This window comes from Corvus cornix, chromosome 1A (assembly GCF_000738735.6).
Source record: "Corvus cornix cornix isolate S_Up_H32 chromosome 1A, ASM73873v5, whole genome shotgun sequence".
NCBI lineage: Eukaryota > Metazoa > Chordata > Aves > Passeriformes > Corvidae > Corvus > Corvus cornix.
The window spans coordinates 30241336-30259698 of NC_047057.1; the positions used below are offsets into that span (position 1 = coordinate 30241336).

At 37.1% G+C, this 18363-nt stretch overlaps 1 long non-coding RNA gene across 9 annotated transcripts in view; it reads left to right on the top strand.

Annotated features, from left to right (window-relative positions):
- Positions 1-514: 514 nt before the first annotated feature.
- LOC109143251 overlaps positions 515-18363 on the top strand; it is a 74256-nt gene continuing 56407 nt past the window's right edge. For 7 of the 9 annotated variants that reach the window (XR_005604623.1, XR_005604621.1, XR_005604622.1 and 4 more), the window contains exon 1: positions 2399-2579. This is a non-coding gene — a long non-coding RNA (uncharacterized LOC109143251). Of the gene's footprint in view, positions 582-2398; positions 2580-4001; positions 4064-18363 lie in introns of those variants that run through there. The other 2 variants (XR_005604626.1, XR_005604627.1) reach the window with 2 other exon arrangements.

An 18363-nucleotide genomic window follows, 5' to 3' on the forward strand; every position in this document is an offset into this window, starting at 1 on the left:
TCCCAAACAGTTTGCTTGCCTTTGCAATGATGTCAATATTTATTGTCACTGTCACAGACCCAGAAAGATTACACAGATACAGCCAGGATCCTGCATTTGCAGTCTGTGTAGGGTTACATACAGCACTCTCCCTCTGGTTTTGAATTTGAGAGATATTGCATCACAACTGGTGTCAATGAGATGAATTTTTCATTCAGCCCAAACGCTGTTGGGAGAGGAAGGGAACCAGTGGCTGACGTATCTGGGTTCCTGTTTCTTGCTCCACAGATCCCAGCTGGGTTTGAGCCTCATAGGAGTGATGCTAATTCTGTAGTTCCACAACTCCCTTAAGTCAACATAAGCAAATGCTGATGCTAAAAGAGGCAGTGCCAACTTCCCACTGACCCAATCAGTGTTTTCACTCTCCTTGCTTCCCCAGTGACTGCAAATAGTCATAAATACATATGGGAGGGGAAAAAAAAAGAGAGGGTTAGTTTTAACCCAGAGTGTTGTCCTGTTCCCACTCACAGTGTGGCTGCATGACCCTGTGGCAGATGGGAGAGAGAGATGCAAATGGCAATAAGCAGGCAGGGGACTGGAAGGTAAGCCAGGACTGGTTATTACAGTTTAAATGAATTCTGGAACTAGCAAGAAAAGTACAGCACTTGAACAGTGTCCCCTCATGGCTAAACAGGAATGGAGGGAGGGTGTGCAAAAGCACAAGGCAGACATCCCTGGCCCATTATATCTGGATTAGGCAGATTAGATGAAACAAACTTTCTGACTCAGAAAAAGCTATCAGACCTGTTTAAGCTAGGCTAAATGTACCTAAAGAACCCCTTAGTTACAAAGTGCTTTACATTATCTATGACATCCAAAATCAAGTACTGGTAATTTCTAATGAAACATAGCCTAGTCAAGATGCTCTTTTAAATCAAAACCATTGTCTCATCTTTTTTTGAAATGAAAATCACTTGCCTCGTAAAAAGTTTTTATGTTTCAGAAAATTATATTGAGAATAATATTTCTTAATAATGACTCTTATAATGGCATTACTTAAAACAATTAAATCAATTAGTTCAATAAAATTCTTCAACTGAACTGCAATATTTTGACACTGTGACTGATTGAGTTTACTGCCTTTGCAATTAATGAAAGATTGGTTCCTTTAGCAATTACACTCTGATTAGTCCACAGCAAGAACATTTTACATTACTCATCCCCCACTGCTATCAAAGGGCCTTTACTTCTGGCTTTTAGTTCTCTCTTTAATCCTAAATTAACAGAGTTTATCAAAGTCCTTGCTCACTAGAACTCTTGGAGAAAATTTGATTTTGTATTTTACCTGTGCTAAAACTTCGTTGAAATGAGAAAATCCAATAGGTAACTAGACACTAAGGCAAAAGCACCTAATATTTTTGGTTTAATTAAAAAAATAGTAGGGTTAATGCCAAAACCTGTGATGAAAAAAAACCTGTTTATCACAAAACAGCATAAATAACCTTTTCATAGTCCAAGTAATCAAGCTTCTGTCAAAGTGAGATAATTGTAAATCAAACTTTGAATTCAAACACAGCTGCTAAAAATCAGACAAGAAGCCAGACACTTCACTCCACTTTGAGCACTAACTCAGAAGTGAGTACAGAGGCTTGGCAGTAGCTGAGACCTTGTAATTCTGTACAGTTGTAGAAGCACTCAGAAAAGATCTCTAAATTGGAGAACTTTGTCCTTCTGAAGTTGAAAACAAATGTATTTACCATGCTTGCTAAAATGGTGCTTAATGAGAAAAATCTGGTAGTATATTAGCTTTTTTTTTTAAACGAAAACCCCAAACTACTAAAGGTGGCTCTTGACTTCCAGTACACAATTAATATTTCTTTTAATCAAATCATATTAGTAAAGCTTTTTCCTGGCTCAACAGATTGAATGAACATGGCAGGAAAGATTGTGAGCACAGTGCAATGAGCAGGCACCATTCCTGCAAAGACTCATCCTTCCTTACTCTGCTCTTGCCTGTAGAAAGTAATCAGAAATTAAATATACAGGTATTGCTAAAACAGAGCTATATTGTATATTTATTTTGTCACCCTTAGTTTCCATTTCTTTTTTTCCCCTCAAATGCTAAAAATGTTTAACATGGTGTGAGATTTTTTTGCTTACTCTGCTTGACTCTGTTAAGTAGAGTTTGAAGTAAAATCTGGAAAACAATTCTCACAGGAAATTAATGTTCTGCTTACGTGTGCTGCATATTCATACACCACTATTGTTCATTATACTATTTTGCAAATGTGCACAAATACCAACTAGTAATTTCATAAATCTGAAAACCACAATTCCCTGGTGATGACCATGACCCTAGAAAAAGCCTAGAGAATACAACCTCTTTACGAGACATACCTTGCAATAGATGTTTGTTTAACTGGAAATCCGCAAGAGCAGCTGCCCAGTGCAACGGTACATATTTGCTTCTGAATCCTTTCTGAAAGACACTATTTAAACATGTTGATGAACTGAGCTGGATTTTTCCCCACCTCCATTCCAGCAAAATAAGGAGACTCAGAAGATAAAATTTGTTTTGTTATTGCAAGTACTGCTATGTGGTAAGTGAGAAATTTACTTTCTATAGTCCTATCTAATTATGAAGGTGGGAAATGTCCATTTCCTGTACAGATGCAATGTCTGTGTGTACTGCTCAGTGATATTTCTATTTGAAAATGAATGTATTTCTATTTCCAGAAGTGTTTGTGTATAGACCTCCTTCTTGTCCATATTTGGCTTGATGTTAAAGATCTACTCAAGCTTCACCACTTTGGCAAGAGGAAACAAGTATTTCTTGTATTGAGACTGTAACTCCAATTCAAGCTATACGATGTGTTTCAGATCTGGTTCTGATTTATGCTAAGCTGTAAAAAACTGAGAATTATAACATGGGTTTTATGATGAGTGCAGCTCGACTAGCTATCACAAAGTTTCATGCAGCATCCTGGATAGGAACAGTGATAACAGAGATTTTTCAAATGCCCCAGTTCTGTGCTAAGTTTGATGCTTTCACCTAGAGTGGAAAATTTATGCCTCCTGAGCCAGTCATACTTTACACTTTCTTCCTGGACTCTGTTTTAGCCCTTCCTCTGCCATTGTCTGGCTGGGAATCTCTCCACCCCGTGAAAAACTTTAATTGGCAGAAGAAATTTCTAAAGTGCTCCTTCTCTCTTAGAACTGTTTCTGCAACCATTATAGCTCCAAACCCAAAGGAATTGGTAATGATGTCTGAGGTGGTGTCACTCATCTTTTCCTCCACCACAGGCCGATGGTGTAAATGGTCAGAAAGGACTTGGCTCAATGTTCCTTCTACTCCTGTGGGCAGCATTTATGCTCATGACAAACTTCACTCTCGCATGGAGAAAGATCTGATCTAACGGTACACTAAGTGACACAAAAGTAGGAAGTGTAGGAATGATATTTTCCACAGTAAAATAGAAACAAAAAGGTACAAGATGAGTCATGCTTTTAAGATATGTGTAGTACTGTGACACCTATTTCAAACAAAACTAAAAATGTCTGTCAGCTAGTTACTCTTTTGTTTGCTCTGTGTTTTCACTTGCTTTGGAATTAGTAGGAAGTAAACCATAAAGTAGAAACATGGGCTGAATCCTGAGATATTTATTCAGACTAAAGTCTTATTACTGGCAAAGATCTCTCTGAGTAGCCTTGTCATTCCCTAATTTTTTCACTGTAAAAAGAAAATATACTAAAACATCATATTCCTGCGGCATCCAGCAATTTTGCTTCTCTCAGTTTCAATAATCAGAACATTACCCACTAATCTGCCTTAAAAGCAGAAGGGTAAAACCATGTGTCCTAACAAGACTTGTGGTGAGCTTGAGGAACACAGGTTTATTCCTTAGATGTCAATCTTTGGTTTCATTGTGGAATTTTCTGGTTCTGGCTAACTTACCCCATTTTTTCTCGTCCCCTGCAATGGCTTTAACACTAATGTCTGAAAAATGACTTTTAAATTTTCAGATCTAATTTCTGGATAAATTAAAGAAAAAAAGGAGAAAACAAGCTGTATTAGGAATCACAGGTACTTTGTAAGTTAAGATAATTTTTAGATTTCTAGGAAAGCAAGAACATGTTATACCTTTTGTTGCAATGTTTTGAAATTTTCTATTTGCTTTGAAGAAAACCTTGCCTTGAAGCAAAATGATGGTTTAATAGTGTATAGAGAAACTGTCCATGGTGGCTGTGAAATCCGAACTGAATCATCAAGACCAGATGGTGACCTTGACTATTACTACTACTATTTGCAAGACTCAATGGTAGTGATGTGAGACATGTTTTGAGACCTAATATTCAGTTCTGATGAGAAGGAAAGTGTGACAATAATTTTCTCCCTATTTCACAATGATTTTATGAAAATCAGTTAGTGTTTGTAGAATTTGTTGATTGGCTAATATGCTGCATGAGCATTCATCTTTTAATTGGATAGTTGAATTTTTTATATATTTCTTAATCACATAAATCTTATATTTTTTATTTCTTCCTTCAAACTCTGAACTCTTTATCATGATATGATTTATTGCCTGTTATTTTACAGAAAGTTTTGCTTTCCATGATATGAAAGTGAAATTCAAAATATTAACAAGATGATGAATTTTTCCCTTCTCTGTACTTTACGCATGTGGATAATGATGAAAGTCTTTGTACTGTAGTTTTGATTTTTTTGCTTTCTGGTGCTAATAGTTCATAGCAGTAGATGAAAATCATGTCAAATTGTGCATCAAGAGAGTCTGTTGCATGACTTTCAAGGTCTGGAATCTGTGGTTCACTGGTGTTCCATAGGACTTTTGGTAAAGAAAAACACAACATGGTGTTTCTAACTTTACCTGAAATTTTCTGTCATAAGAATGAAGAAGTTAACATCAAGAAGTTTTAGCCACCAATGACTGTCACTAAGAAGTTCTGGATTTACCACTAAGCCAAAGCAATAGATATGTATTGATAACTTTAATCTATTGTGGCTCAGAAAAGTGACACACACAAAAAATGCTATATGCTGGTACGAATTTTTAACCATGGACCAAGATTTTTTAAATCTCTTCCATGTCTTTTATTCTCTACGTTTATCATCTCAAGGTTATATTTTGAGTGTATTCTAAAGGTAATGCCCATAAGGAAGCCAGAGGTGTCAACTGTTTCAGCATGTACACACTGGGCGCCTAAGGGATGGTGGGAGGTGGCTCTTAACACATTGCTCTGGTGAACCATGCCATTTTCTCTTGGATTTTTCAAGACAGCTCAGATGCTGTTTTCTGGGATCTGTTTATTTGAAAAACTCTTTTTTGTCTTATCACACATGAGATGGACAGAGCTACCAGGCTTTACCCTGCTGATAATACATGATAATACATTCACCTTTGAGGTCTGAGAATTTTCCAATGGAGATCCTTAAATGTAGAACTTATTTCATTCCTTCCAGTCCTCCTTTGCTCCAGTTCTTTTATGCACAAGTGAAGGAAAGAGATAGAGAAACAAACAACATGCTGACTGATTGTCTTAGAAGGATTTCTTTGTACTTTGATTAATACAACTGAAAATAACTGGTATGGAAAATATGAATACAGCATCCTAATAAAAGAAAAAAGATTAATTACTAGTCTTCATAGCGATAATTCTTTTGAAATGTGGGTAGGCTGGTGCCTTAGTCATGTTCTACTCATAGGCAGATGCCACAAGACAAGTAAAATTCATTATGTTCTACTGTTCCTTTGTTTACGTTATTGGACAGTACTTCCTACAACTTTTAGTGTTGCTGCTGCTGCTTTTGACCCTAATACTGCAATGTCAGATACTGGCTTGTTTTTGGAATGAAGGCCTTACAGCAGAAGATTGAAAAGACATTTCTCAACTTGTAGTGCTGTAGTATTTGATTTGGAGAGCTTGAGGGCTATCCTATTCAGAAACTGAGCAACAAGTTGGGCAGTAACATCCAAATCCTGTAGCACTTAAAACTTGGAGCCACTCCCCAAGACACCATCAACATTATTTCAACAATATCAGTGATTCCATTTAACATGAAGAGCCCTAATTTAAGCTGTGTAAAAGACCCAGCTTCTATAGTTTATGCCAGGGCAACATCTGAAACCTATTACACATTTCTCGTTCTGACTATTGGAATAAATTCTCAAAAGATAGCCTTTCCTTCTCATTACCAGCTAATGATGTACATTCATGATCTGTTTGAGTTTCTCCATCCAAACATGTTCTTCTTGACTTTTGAGGAAGACTTTTTTGTTCATCCACACTATTCATCCACTTCAGAAATGACCATCCACTCTTACTGGCTGACATGAAGCACAGAAGAGATCATTTCACTTGAAAGTATAGTCTTCACAAGGTCAACATGAAAGCACACATGCAATTCCCAGTATAATAATCAGACCTTATGGGCAAGTTGGATAAACTTACTTGGTTTTTTATGCTAAATTTTGACTTTCCCAGGTCCTTAAAACTTACTTTTTGAGTTAACATATATGTGTTTAGAAATATTTTTATAGCACTTTTGCTTCAAAAATACTGTTATCTGTTTTAAGGGATTTTGTCAAATGTAGACATTTCCCACAAAAGTTTGTTAAAAAATGACCATGAAAGGAAAACATTTAATCAGATAAACCTAAAAATGTATACAAGAATTGCCCTGACATACACAGGGTAGCTCATGGAGAAAAATATTCTCACAGACTTACTCATTCTTTTTCAAAGTAAAAGATTATGACAGTAAATAGGTGCCAAAAAGATAAAAGTATTCAATTATTTCCAACTAAGCACTCATTGCTTAAATGTTAGGCTGGAAAGTGACTCAAATAATTGCTCAAAAAGTTTGCACTGGAGTCTACAAGTTACACTTCTGATGCCATTTAGTTAAATTGAATCATTAAATACAAGAACTAAGGACCTGGTTCTCCTTTGTACAGAAGTGTCTTTACGTGATTCTGGCAGTACAGACGGGCTGTAAAACAAGTGCTGCAATTAATGCCTGACTGAATGACCACTGGTACCAGCTGGAACAGTGAAATGAAAACTAACCCCCAAATTTTCCTAAAGATTTTTCTAAATGATAAATCCCATAACTGTAATCAAAATTACTAACTACTAAAGAATAGAAACAAATGCATTGATTTTTTACTTTGATTTTTATGACTGAAGACTTCAGAAAGGTATTGATGCTGTGCTAAAAATACACTGGAAGAGTACAAAGGGCTTCTGTGGATTTGGTTTAGGAATAGTTTTCTTTGCTTTTTGGCCAAATCATAACAGGAAAACAAGTATTTTTCATAGAAATGCTGACATAACTTTACTAATAGCACCTTCAACAGAGGTTGTTACAATGTGTATTTACTCAGGTACAGGATTAAATAAGAGATGTGAACTCACCATAGCAACCCCTGCATCACATTGCAGATATGCTGCTTCTAAGATACGGCAAATGTTTCTGAAGAAATACACATGAGTATGAGGTAAACATCTATCAATTCCAAATTGTCTTTCAAAAATACTTTGCCCTACAGCATAAAAAAAAGCAGCATAACTTGATGCTCTGTCAATTAATGTATTACTGGATGGTATTTTCATTGTGTAATGGTTTTTGGCTCAAAATATAAGTTTAGATAACTCCCCAATTCACTGTAGCAAAAATAGTGACAAACATGCTATTGAGCTCCTCCTAAATATCACTGTGAATCCTTACACTCCCTAGTAATCCAGGAAGCTCACCTGTCCTTTTTAGGCCACCTCCTGCTGATGTTTTGAGATCTTGCAATAATAGCAATGTTCACCATAAGATATTCAGCAGAGTTTTGTGAATACAGTTAAAGTTGGAAATAGGTTTTCTTCTAAACAGTCTTTTCCCCCACTTTTAGATATTTTACTGTTTCCTGTTCACTGTCCCTCTGCATCTTGAATTTTATCAGCTAATATATTTCCCTTCAATTTATCTTCAGGTTGGCTTTTCTTGTTTTGCATAAAAAACCTGTCTTTGTATGTACAAAGTTACTGCTTGTTTTGTTTTTTTTTTTTTTTACTTAAGTGTTTTCACTTTCAACTTCAAACCAACCACTTAGGTAGTGCCTAAGGTGAGATCCTAATGATTTCCAGTGGGTTGCTATACCTCCTGAAATTAAGATTTTTCTGCTGTATCTTTCTTTTACTTTACTCAACAATTCATGTCAGCATTTACTCCTGCAAGGAGAACTAAGTTATGATATTGCTTTGGATTTTTTCTTCGTATTAAACACCCTTATTGTCTCTTCCCAGATTTCACTTGTAGATGGGGAGCACCCATTTTCTCACATTGCCTGAGGTGACTGATAAAGAAGACAACAAGTATTCTGTTCTGTCACATAAAATAAATTTCTGCCACATTCTTTCATCACTGTTCAAGGTTTTGTCTCTGTGCTGTAGAAGTGAAAAAAAAACCCAAATAAATTTTGGATATTTTTGGTAGCAGAGGCAGAGGTTTAGTTAAAACCTCAACTCATTTTATTCAGCCCAAAAACCTCATCGTCAATCAGCATGTCTACATTTTATCAGAAGGAAATGGTTTTTGTTCTTACAAACTAAAAAGTTTGTTCTTTGAAGATGTTTAAAAATCTGTTTAAAAATCTACTGATAAAATGTATCCCCTCGTATGCAACTTATTTTTATTACAACACCCTTTCCCCATTAGTTTACTATATTTTTTCATGGAAGGTTATTTATACTTGGGGTAAGGGATGATGTTCAGTGACTGAATGGTTGTTCCCTGGTGTTTCTGTGCACTGGGGACATGCCCTGGTCCCAGGTAACCCTGGCTATGATGGGGTTCAAGGGCTCACCTTTCCCATGAGTCTGAGTGCTGCTTGGTGGAGCTCCCGCTCTGGCTCTGTGGTGGTGTCTTGTGATCCTGGTGGGAGCTCAGGCTGAGTGGCCCAGGGCCTGGGAGAGGTGTTCCACTTAGACTTCCACCAGGACTGGTGGCCTCCTCCCAGACAAGTTGTGCAAGGAGCTATATTTCATCTCAGGTTATTTTTTTCCCCTTGCCATGGCTACCTATTGGTGCAAAATATGCAGCTGCTCAGGTGAGAAGGGGTGGTTCAATCAGCACTGGTGAAACCCTGCCACAAAATGCCTGCCTGAGAAATTGTGTGACAATTTCCACCTTTGTTATCATTCAAAACTTTCTTTAAGCTTCTCACTGTGCTCAGTTTTGACTGTCCCTTTGCTCATCTTAGGGATAATGTTAATTGTGACTCTGTGGTGGCAGAGATTGTCACAGGGTATTTGAGCTCTGCTGTGGCTTCTTGACATCTCTACTCCTCTTAGGTTTTCTTTTTTTGGCTTGTTTGTGGTTGGTTGTTTGGTTGGTTTTTTGCCTGGCTGATTGATTCAAGATACATCCACCACAAGTTTATGAGCTCCCGAAATGAGGAATTGCTGGTTGTGGTCCTCAGGTGACTGAAATGATAATAATAATATGGCCAAAATATGTTTATTATAAAACAGTAACATTCTAGATTACTTCTTATGACCCAGGTTTACACACTTCAGTTTAAGTGATGGAAATAGCCTCATCACCACGGCATTGAGTTTCTTATATTAGCTTGAGACCCTTGTGATTAACTATCACAGGGATATAACCACACTTGTACTTGCTATTGCAAATCCAGATCACTAAACCCTTCACAAACTTTATCAAAATATGTCAAATGTCTGCCTACATGGCTCTCCAAACAAGCATGACCAAGGTATACCATTTTCTGAAACTAGTGACAGTCAGGGGTGTGATGTGCCCAGCATCACGTTCAGCTGCCTTTGACATCCTGTATTCAACAGAGTTTCTATTTATAACTCTTTCTATTTATTGAAAATGGCCTTTGGCACCAGGACAGACCAGGCTCCACTGGGGAGAGCCCTGTCTGTCTCCCACACACTGCCTTTTTTTGCTGTACAAAACAACAGCCACTTATGGAGCTGTGGAAATAGTTCAGGACTTTCTGCTATACATGTTGCTGTAGATATTCGCTGGGTGAACCCATTCATTAAAAATAAAATCACATCTCCTCCCCTCATTATCCTTCCCTCACAGGAATGTATTTTGTCTTGACTTTTCCCCCACCTGCCTTAATCCTGGTGGAAGCAACCTATTCCACATATTGCAACCTGATGCTAAAATTATTGTTTTATAGTGCTTAATGTTTTATTTTTCTTAAAATTGAATTTATTAATTTTTTTAATGGGAAGAAAAATCATCAGTTTTATAAAAATGAAATGTCAGCATTACATGGCTCGGAGAAATACCATGAATCTTTTGCTATTGCCATCTCAGATTTCTGGACAACATGACTTATTTCTTGCTGTATCTGTGTTTTTGCATAGTGCTTACAATTGTAATATTTGAAAAAGAATGTTTCTTTCTCTTTCTCAGTGAACATTTCTGTTTGACATCATATAGTAATTCCTCATCAATGGTGCTTGAAACAAGCGAGCGTTACGGATTGATACAACATTGTGTGGCTCACTGCTGAGTGTGCACCTCACACCACCCAAGGGAATGGGACACGCTGGGTGCTGAGGAGATTTAGAAAATGACTAAGCCTCTCTCCCAGATTTATTGATACAAATGGTCCCTTTTTAACATTGAACTCCATAATCAAATCTGCCAATTCACATTTCTTCCCTTATTTATTTTTTCTTTAAAATTTGTTTGGTTTTTGTTGTGTGGTTTGGTTTGGTTTTTTTTTTTTTTTTGGCATAGGATTTTTTTGTTTGTTTGCTTGCAGCTATTTGATTTAAGGGAATAAAGAGATAAAATAATCCCCAGGTATTTTTCTTACGGGAAAATGTCTGTGTAAGTTCTTTTATTATCCTTTTCCTTACCACTCCAAGAACATTTCCATAGATTATCATTACAGATATATTTTACAAAGAAATAATGAGTGACACAACACAAACACATCCATTCTCTTAATTGAATGAGCTACAGCTTTTTGGCTGAAACAAACAATAATATTATTTATAACTCAAATTACATTCCGCAAACTATGGTCTCATCTATAAAGAGACTATAAATGGCATGGTAGGGTTCCATATTGGCTTTTTTCTTTTTTTTCTCCAATGACTTTCCTGTTGACCCCTCTTTTAATTTACAAATAAAACCTTGACTTTCTTGACTGCCAGCACTGAAAATTCACCCTGGGATCTTGAGATCAAGCTGTGTCCTTTCTGCTTTATGCCAAAATAGACTCTGGTTCACCTCCTCGGTGCTGAGGTGGCTCTGCAGGGCTGGCAGGAAAGTAAAGAAACAACAGTACTTTTGCCAGTAAAAAGATAAAGTGAATGAATTCTCTCAGAAGTAGGAAGATACCAATTTCCAAGTCAGCTTTATAGAAAACAGCTGTTCTTTGAAACAAATGCTCATAGGAGAGTTGGGGTGGGACATCTCATTTCTTGCTGTTCCTGCACAACCTTTTCCCCCTTGGTCTTTCCAGTTCAGGCTGTAGATCAGTCCAGCTGAGGTGTTTTATGGCACAGCCTTTTTCCCTGTCAGCAGTGATGGACTCAAGTGTTTCTGCTGTCTTTGAGTTGTTCGTGCCCTTATGCTTGTGTTGATGCTGAGACTGTTGTGTGCATTGGGTGGAGGGGACTTCTGTGGAGGTCCCAAGCTCATCTCTTTCGAGCCAGGTCCCAACACAACTCTGCAAACAGTTAGGCTGTCTTGGATATATGCTCACCTTTCTGCTTCTGTGTTTGTGAGGTATCAGATGAAATCTAGGAAGTCAGTTTCCTAATTATTTTTTCCGTCCTGGACAAAGGTGAATACTCAGCCAGTTTTTTGCAATTATAAAACCTTCCAAAATTTTTTTTTAAGTCGATCTTCCATATAATAATTGGCAAATACATTTTCTCAGTGGAAGTCTGATGGATATAAAATCCTTTTGGACAGAGCGCAAAAACTTTGAGATGTTCAGCTTCCATAGAGAAGCTCTGCAGAGGTCAGGAACCCACTTGCACTCAAACACAGGGATCAAGCCCCCTGCTGCCATGGAGCCTATCATGGGAGGGCTCACTCCTTGCAAGGACAGTTTACACTGGGCAGAGAAATGTGGGCAAAGCAGAGAGGGCGCAAGGCCTGACAACAGTCAAAAAAGGTGCTTTTGCAAAACAGGGACTGCTCTAGTGTTTTTTCAGAAGCTGCAATTATTCCTGCTGTCAGCCAGGAGTAGCGGGGCACATGACAGGTGAGAAATACTCTCAAGAAAATGGTAACAGGTGGGGTCAGGCAAAGACAGAGTTGTATCCAAAGGCACATGTGAAGCACCCTTCCCTGTCTGCAGTGGTCTAGCACTGTTGGCAGAACACAGGTTCAGCTGCTCAATCCTATAATTCACTGTGTTTTGTTTCTCATTTATTAAAGAGTAGAAGGAAGGTAATGATGCATAACAGACTGCTGTCCCTGGAGCTCTTTCAGGCTGTGGACCACAAAACCCCAGATTCCAGCTCTGGGAAATAATTAGCTACAGCACTGTTGGTTCTTAGGGACAAGTAAAGTTCATGGCGACCTTCTGATGTCTGGATTGTCAGCTACCCAGTACTGTCTGCCTCTCCCAGTGGCTGTCCCCCTGCCACCCCATGCCACCAGTTGTGCTGAGAGTGCTGAGCTCATCATGCAGTGCTGCAGCAACCCTTCTGGAGACCCTGATGAGCATTGAGAAACAAAGCTTAAAGATTATTTGTACTTTGTAACAGGACAGATTTAACAGGAGAAGAAACACTGAGCCATGGGGAATGTGCACTGACATTTACAGTTCCTTCTGCAGATACATCCTGTGAGAAATGTGATTCTCTTCACTGTTTCCTTCGGTTTGATGAAAGAGATATTTAGTGGAACTTTACTTTTTATCTTAAGTGTAATTTGACTCACTGGATATACATGTAGACTAAGGGAAAAGGAAGATAATTACAAAAGCTTATTAAAATAGGTTCCACACAAACCAGAGATTCACGCAGAATTTTTTCTAGAAGAAATGGCTTTGTGCTTGATTTGGCTGGTATGATGCACTTAAGTTTTATTTTTAATGTAATTTTTTAGGCTACTTCAATATGTAGCCTAAAATAAATAGGTAGTTGAGTCCTAATTTTGATAATCACAGTAATCTGAATATTCACTTTTTTCTGCCCAAGGGGTAAAAATCTACATGTGGCAGAAAATGTATCTGTTAACACAGCCTCTGTAAATCTTTCCTACCAGTCATCACTGGAAAGGTAATTCTTTTCCAGGAGTAAAAGCAAATTCATGAAACCAAAGACATTCACAGACATTGACTCTTTTTTCTCTTAGCTCAATACAATTTGTTTATGTATTACAGCATCTGCTGCGGGTTATGTAAGACGTGTTGCAAGAACTTGTGGTATCTGATGAATAAAGGACAAAGTCTCAGTTTAGTTTTGAATTTTCGGGGTTTAGTGGATTCTTCTGTAACCCTGTCCCAGGTCTTGCTGCTCTAGATGGTTCAATTGCAAATCATCTCTCGCTCTGATTAGTGGAGAAAATCCTGTCACTGTGTGCCTTGAGGTTGCAACCCTGAATGTATAAATGTAATCAAAGGACATTCCTTGGGAAAAAGTGCTAAAATTCACATATTAGCAAATTTCTTTTTGAATTAGATGAACTGCTAGATTGCATTATCAGAAACAACCTTGCGTTTTATGAGTTGGCAGTCACTTAAATTAGAAAAATCCTCTGAATCAAAATTCTATCCTTAGCTCATTTTTTAATATTCAGACTACATGGACATCCATTTTGACATCACACAAATTAGTTAGCAATCAGAAAGCTTAATCTTGTTCATTTCCTTCAGATGAATATTCTCACTGGGGTTAACAAAATTCTCATAAGAATAGTATGAACATGGTTACTTAATTCTTGCCTAGATAATGTTAAATCATTTGATTAAAATACCTTTTTTCCCCATCAAGGCTACTGACAAGAAAAATTAATCAAGACTCACAAATACCCAGTTATGATCCAGTACGAACTACATACATTCCCAAGGAGAAAAATAAATGGAAGTTTCTTTAAACAGAAGTATGCCTTTAATATGAGAGTGAAGACAGAGTAATACTGCTGGATTACCATAATTGCCTAGGCCAACTTTCAAAAAGCCCCAAACCCAAATATTCAGACAAATTGCCCTCAGAAATTAATTGGGTTCTGCTTAAAAATATTTTGCATTTTACTTGCAAATGTACTCTTTTCCTGAGGACAAATGTGTTTGCTCGTTTAATTAAACAATGCATGCTATTACGTACCAGAGAATATGCAGAACAATGCATTAAAGGGCACATGAACACCCTGATTATGGCACTTCATGTCTTCTTAGCTCTGGAACTGGCCATTGAAACACTATGCCCATCACATGGGTGAAATGCACTTTGGGAATACAGGCAGTATACACTCAATTACTGGTCTTTATTTTATAGATATAAAATTGAGAGGAAATAAGTGTTTTTAAACAGTAGGAATACATATTGCATACAGAAAACTTCATCAAACAAGTGCTGATGTCTCCACACTGAAGAGCATTTTTAGCAAGGTTTATACCTGATAGCATGAATGTTTGACAATCCCTACAAACAATCACAAAGACCAGGTAAAGTCCGATCATATGCAACCAGCTCTAAATTTTATACAGATTAAAATCCATAGAATCCTGTATAATGTTGCCTCAGTAAGAGACTGACATGTGAGGACACAAAATATTAACCTGTCCCATGGACAAGGCTGGGCTATTGCTCCAGGCAGTGCAATGGGAGGGGAAGAGCTGTTCCATGTGGCTTCTGCTTGAGCTGTGCAGGCAGCTCAGTAAACATGGGGTAGTGAGAGCATCATTTATTTTCACCAAATCACCGATAGCCATGTCTAGAAAAGTGAACTAAGGTTATACAACCTTTGGTATTTTCTACCTCTTGATTTCTTAATTGGGTAAATATCTATTATACTTTGCTCTTGTGATTAAATAGTATTTCCAGGTCTATTTTTGTAGTTATTCCTCTCTTTTGAAATAAAAAAATCAAAGAAAAGTAAGTCAGTAACAAGAGTTTAAGTCTTTTGGCACTTTCAAATTAGTTTATTTTTGGAAAAGCATGGCTTCATTATTCTGAGTCTACATAAAAACCTACCACTTTTTTAGCTCAAACCTTCCAGGGCATTTCACTTTCAGAGCCAAAATGGAGATGTTTTGAAAGAGGAAACACTTATGAGGTTACTGATGTGTGGTAATACAGCAAAAATAGATAAGAAACCGTCACAGTGTTCTAAGCCAGTGTGTTCCAGCAGCTGCATCATCTTCCCTGCACTTGGAAAATCAGCACGCCTTTTTCTCCAGGAGTCTCTTAGCTCTCTCCTTCCCTTCCTCAGTCCTTCCTTTCAGCCCACTTGTGTTTTATCCTGCGAAAATATATGTTAACCACAGGACAAGTGAGAGAGTATCATGACTTGGCAGGAAAAGTAAGAGAGATGGATATCTAGAGCAAAAATTAAAAATGTACAATAAGAAAATGGTGGAGCAGATTGTGGAAGACAGACTGCTTGTAAGTACAGGCTGATACTGGGATGAGACTAAAATAGAGTATTTAATGTATGCCTGTAGTAATTATCAATATTAATATCACTATATAATGGCTGTTAAAAGCGCAAAACTAAGAGAATAAAAATCGATAGAATTCATACAAACCATTATGATAATTTGAATCCTTATTATCAGTGTTTACTTATGCCTTAGGGTAGAATAATGGACCTTTAATTGCAGGCAAGCAATTTTATGTCAGAAAAATTCAGAACTTGGGCACAGTGATAGCATTTATCCAACAATGCCCTCGATTTTGGAACTCATTCAGCATTCTTTATATTAAATTTTAATGCAAAACATCTGAAGCACACTGTTAATAAAGCTGTTAGGTACAACTCATATAGAATGAAATGTTCCCCATTCTCTTCCCTTTTTTTCCTTTCAACTCACACAGACCTTATTTTTACAGAACAGCTTCACTTTTTTGATCTCCAAACTAAGGGAAAAATGGAGCCAAACAAAATAAAACACACATGCAACAAACACAGTTGATTTCTGAGGCTGGAAGGGTGAAATGCAGAATGACTTCTTGTTCCAGGAATGTTATGTTAAGCATGGAGAAATATTGTTTTCTAAAGGAACTACACATATTAAGTGGTCTTGAACAGTATCATATCAAAGACTGATGACTGTATTTTAAAAGCAGGAGATCTTGATAATAGTCTAGAATAGAGTAAGAAGTATCTGTGTTAATTTATTCTAGTTTCAGTGTGTATTAAACAAAGTCTGACTTGTCCTGAACTTGAGATTCATTGAGAAGTAATTTAAAATGTTATTAAACATGCTAATAGGGTAGAACCGCCCACCCCCTCCCCCCTTGTGTCAACACTCAGACTCCTGATTGTCTCAGGCAGCCCTAGCCAAAGGTCCATAGCCAGCGAACTCCACACACCACCAGAGGCCAAGCTCAAGCACCTAATGTGGTCTGGGCTGCAGCCTGAGGTGTTTTCTTACCATTTAAAGGCAGATTTTTTGGCATGTGCAGGGCACTGGTGCGTTCATGGGAGATGTGCTAGCCACTGAGCAAGGTGTTGCTGGGCAGATCCAGGTACAGGGAGAAAGGTTTACTGCAGCTAAGTTAAAATCTCTACCATAATTACTAATATTTGCCTGAGTTAGAAGATGGAAAACCATAAGATAAATAACAAGGTTATTTGTGTAACGAAATGAAGGGAGGAGAATTATAGTGACATTCCAAAAAATACCAATCTGAAGAGAATGAATCAGTTCTTGCTTTCTGTATGAGCATGGGAAATAAATAAGAGGAAAATTAGGCAATATTATCTAAAAAAAATTTCTGAGGCTAATATTTTAAGATGTCCAGAACCACAAACTCAGCTGCCAAGCCCCTGTCCCAACATCCTAAAATCTATGCAGACTTTGCAAATAAATTGCAAAGGCTCTGGCAAGAATTTAATACCAATGGCAGGAACAAGATCTGTCTACTTTTCTCATCTGTCTCGGCTACTTATCTTGCCATCTACAATGCCTTATTATGTACATATATATATACACACACACATAAGTCTTATTCTAAACATTCAAATGCCAATGGTAGTATCACCATAGTTCATGTTTTAGCTTTTATTAAGCTAATTTCATTAGCTCTAATTTAAACAGAGTACTGCAAAATCTCAGCAAGAACTAAATTTGAATTTGGATATATTTAGGGATAATGCAGTTCTAAATATTTCAAGTTATAAGCATTTGCTCATAAAGTAAAAATGGAGTCTACTCAGGATTTCATGGTTAAAAGTGAAATTATTTGTCTGGCTTTGCATTTAATTGGACTAATTAGTGGCTGGACTCAGCATAGTTGTTCTATTTCCTAGGAAAGGACTCAATGTACCATATTTTACATGAACTATATTATCTGGTATATGTTTTATAATAAATTATGGGGAAAAATTTGCAAGATGAAGAGAGAATCTTATTTAACACAATCTGTTTCACAATTTTACACAACCTGTTTCACAAGCCTCTCTGAAACTAAGATGTTTAAATGAGCAGAACAATCTTGCTTGTTTTGCTCATATAACTTTTATACAATCCATTTATGGCTGATATTTCTTGAGTTTATGTAGCCTTATATTCCTGATCTCTCTTTAAAGATTATTTTATAATTTAAACTGAAAAACACACATCAGTATACACACAAAATTATCCTAACAGAATTCTAAGGTGTGAGTTCAGGCTCTCAAAGGATATAGAAATGAAAGAATCAAGAATGCCAGTGAATTCTTAGGTCATGTCCCTTTTATAAATGTGCATAATGTTCCTCTATTCACTGTTGCTGTTCCCATTTCGAAATTTTCCAGAAGTCTTTGTTTGGCCGGCTATGGAAGGTAGTTCCTCCAGCTCAACAAGCCCACTGCTAAAGTTCTAGGTTTTATTTCAAAACTTGAAGAGATTTATCGGGTCATATTTTTTCTTAATATTGATCATTCTTTAGCAGTTGAAGCATGGAAGTTATGTATAAGGCATATAAAGTGTTTATCTTAGCTTGTTATCTGCCATGAAAAAATCTAGCCCAAATAAAACTGGACAAAGTTATAGGGAACTTACATCACAGGTCAGTAATGGGAAGTATTGGACAGTCTAATCTTAGTGCAGGCTGGGACTGATTAGTTCTGCCTGAGCTGCAATCCATAAGGAATATAAAAAAAATAACATAAATTCATTATTGGTTTGGTAGGATTTACTTTATTTTTATTTTTTT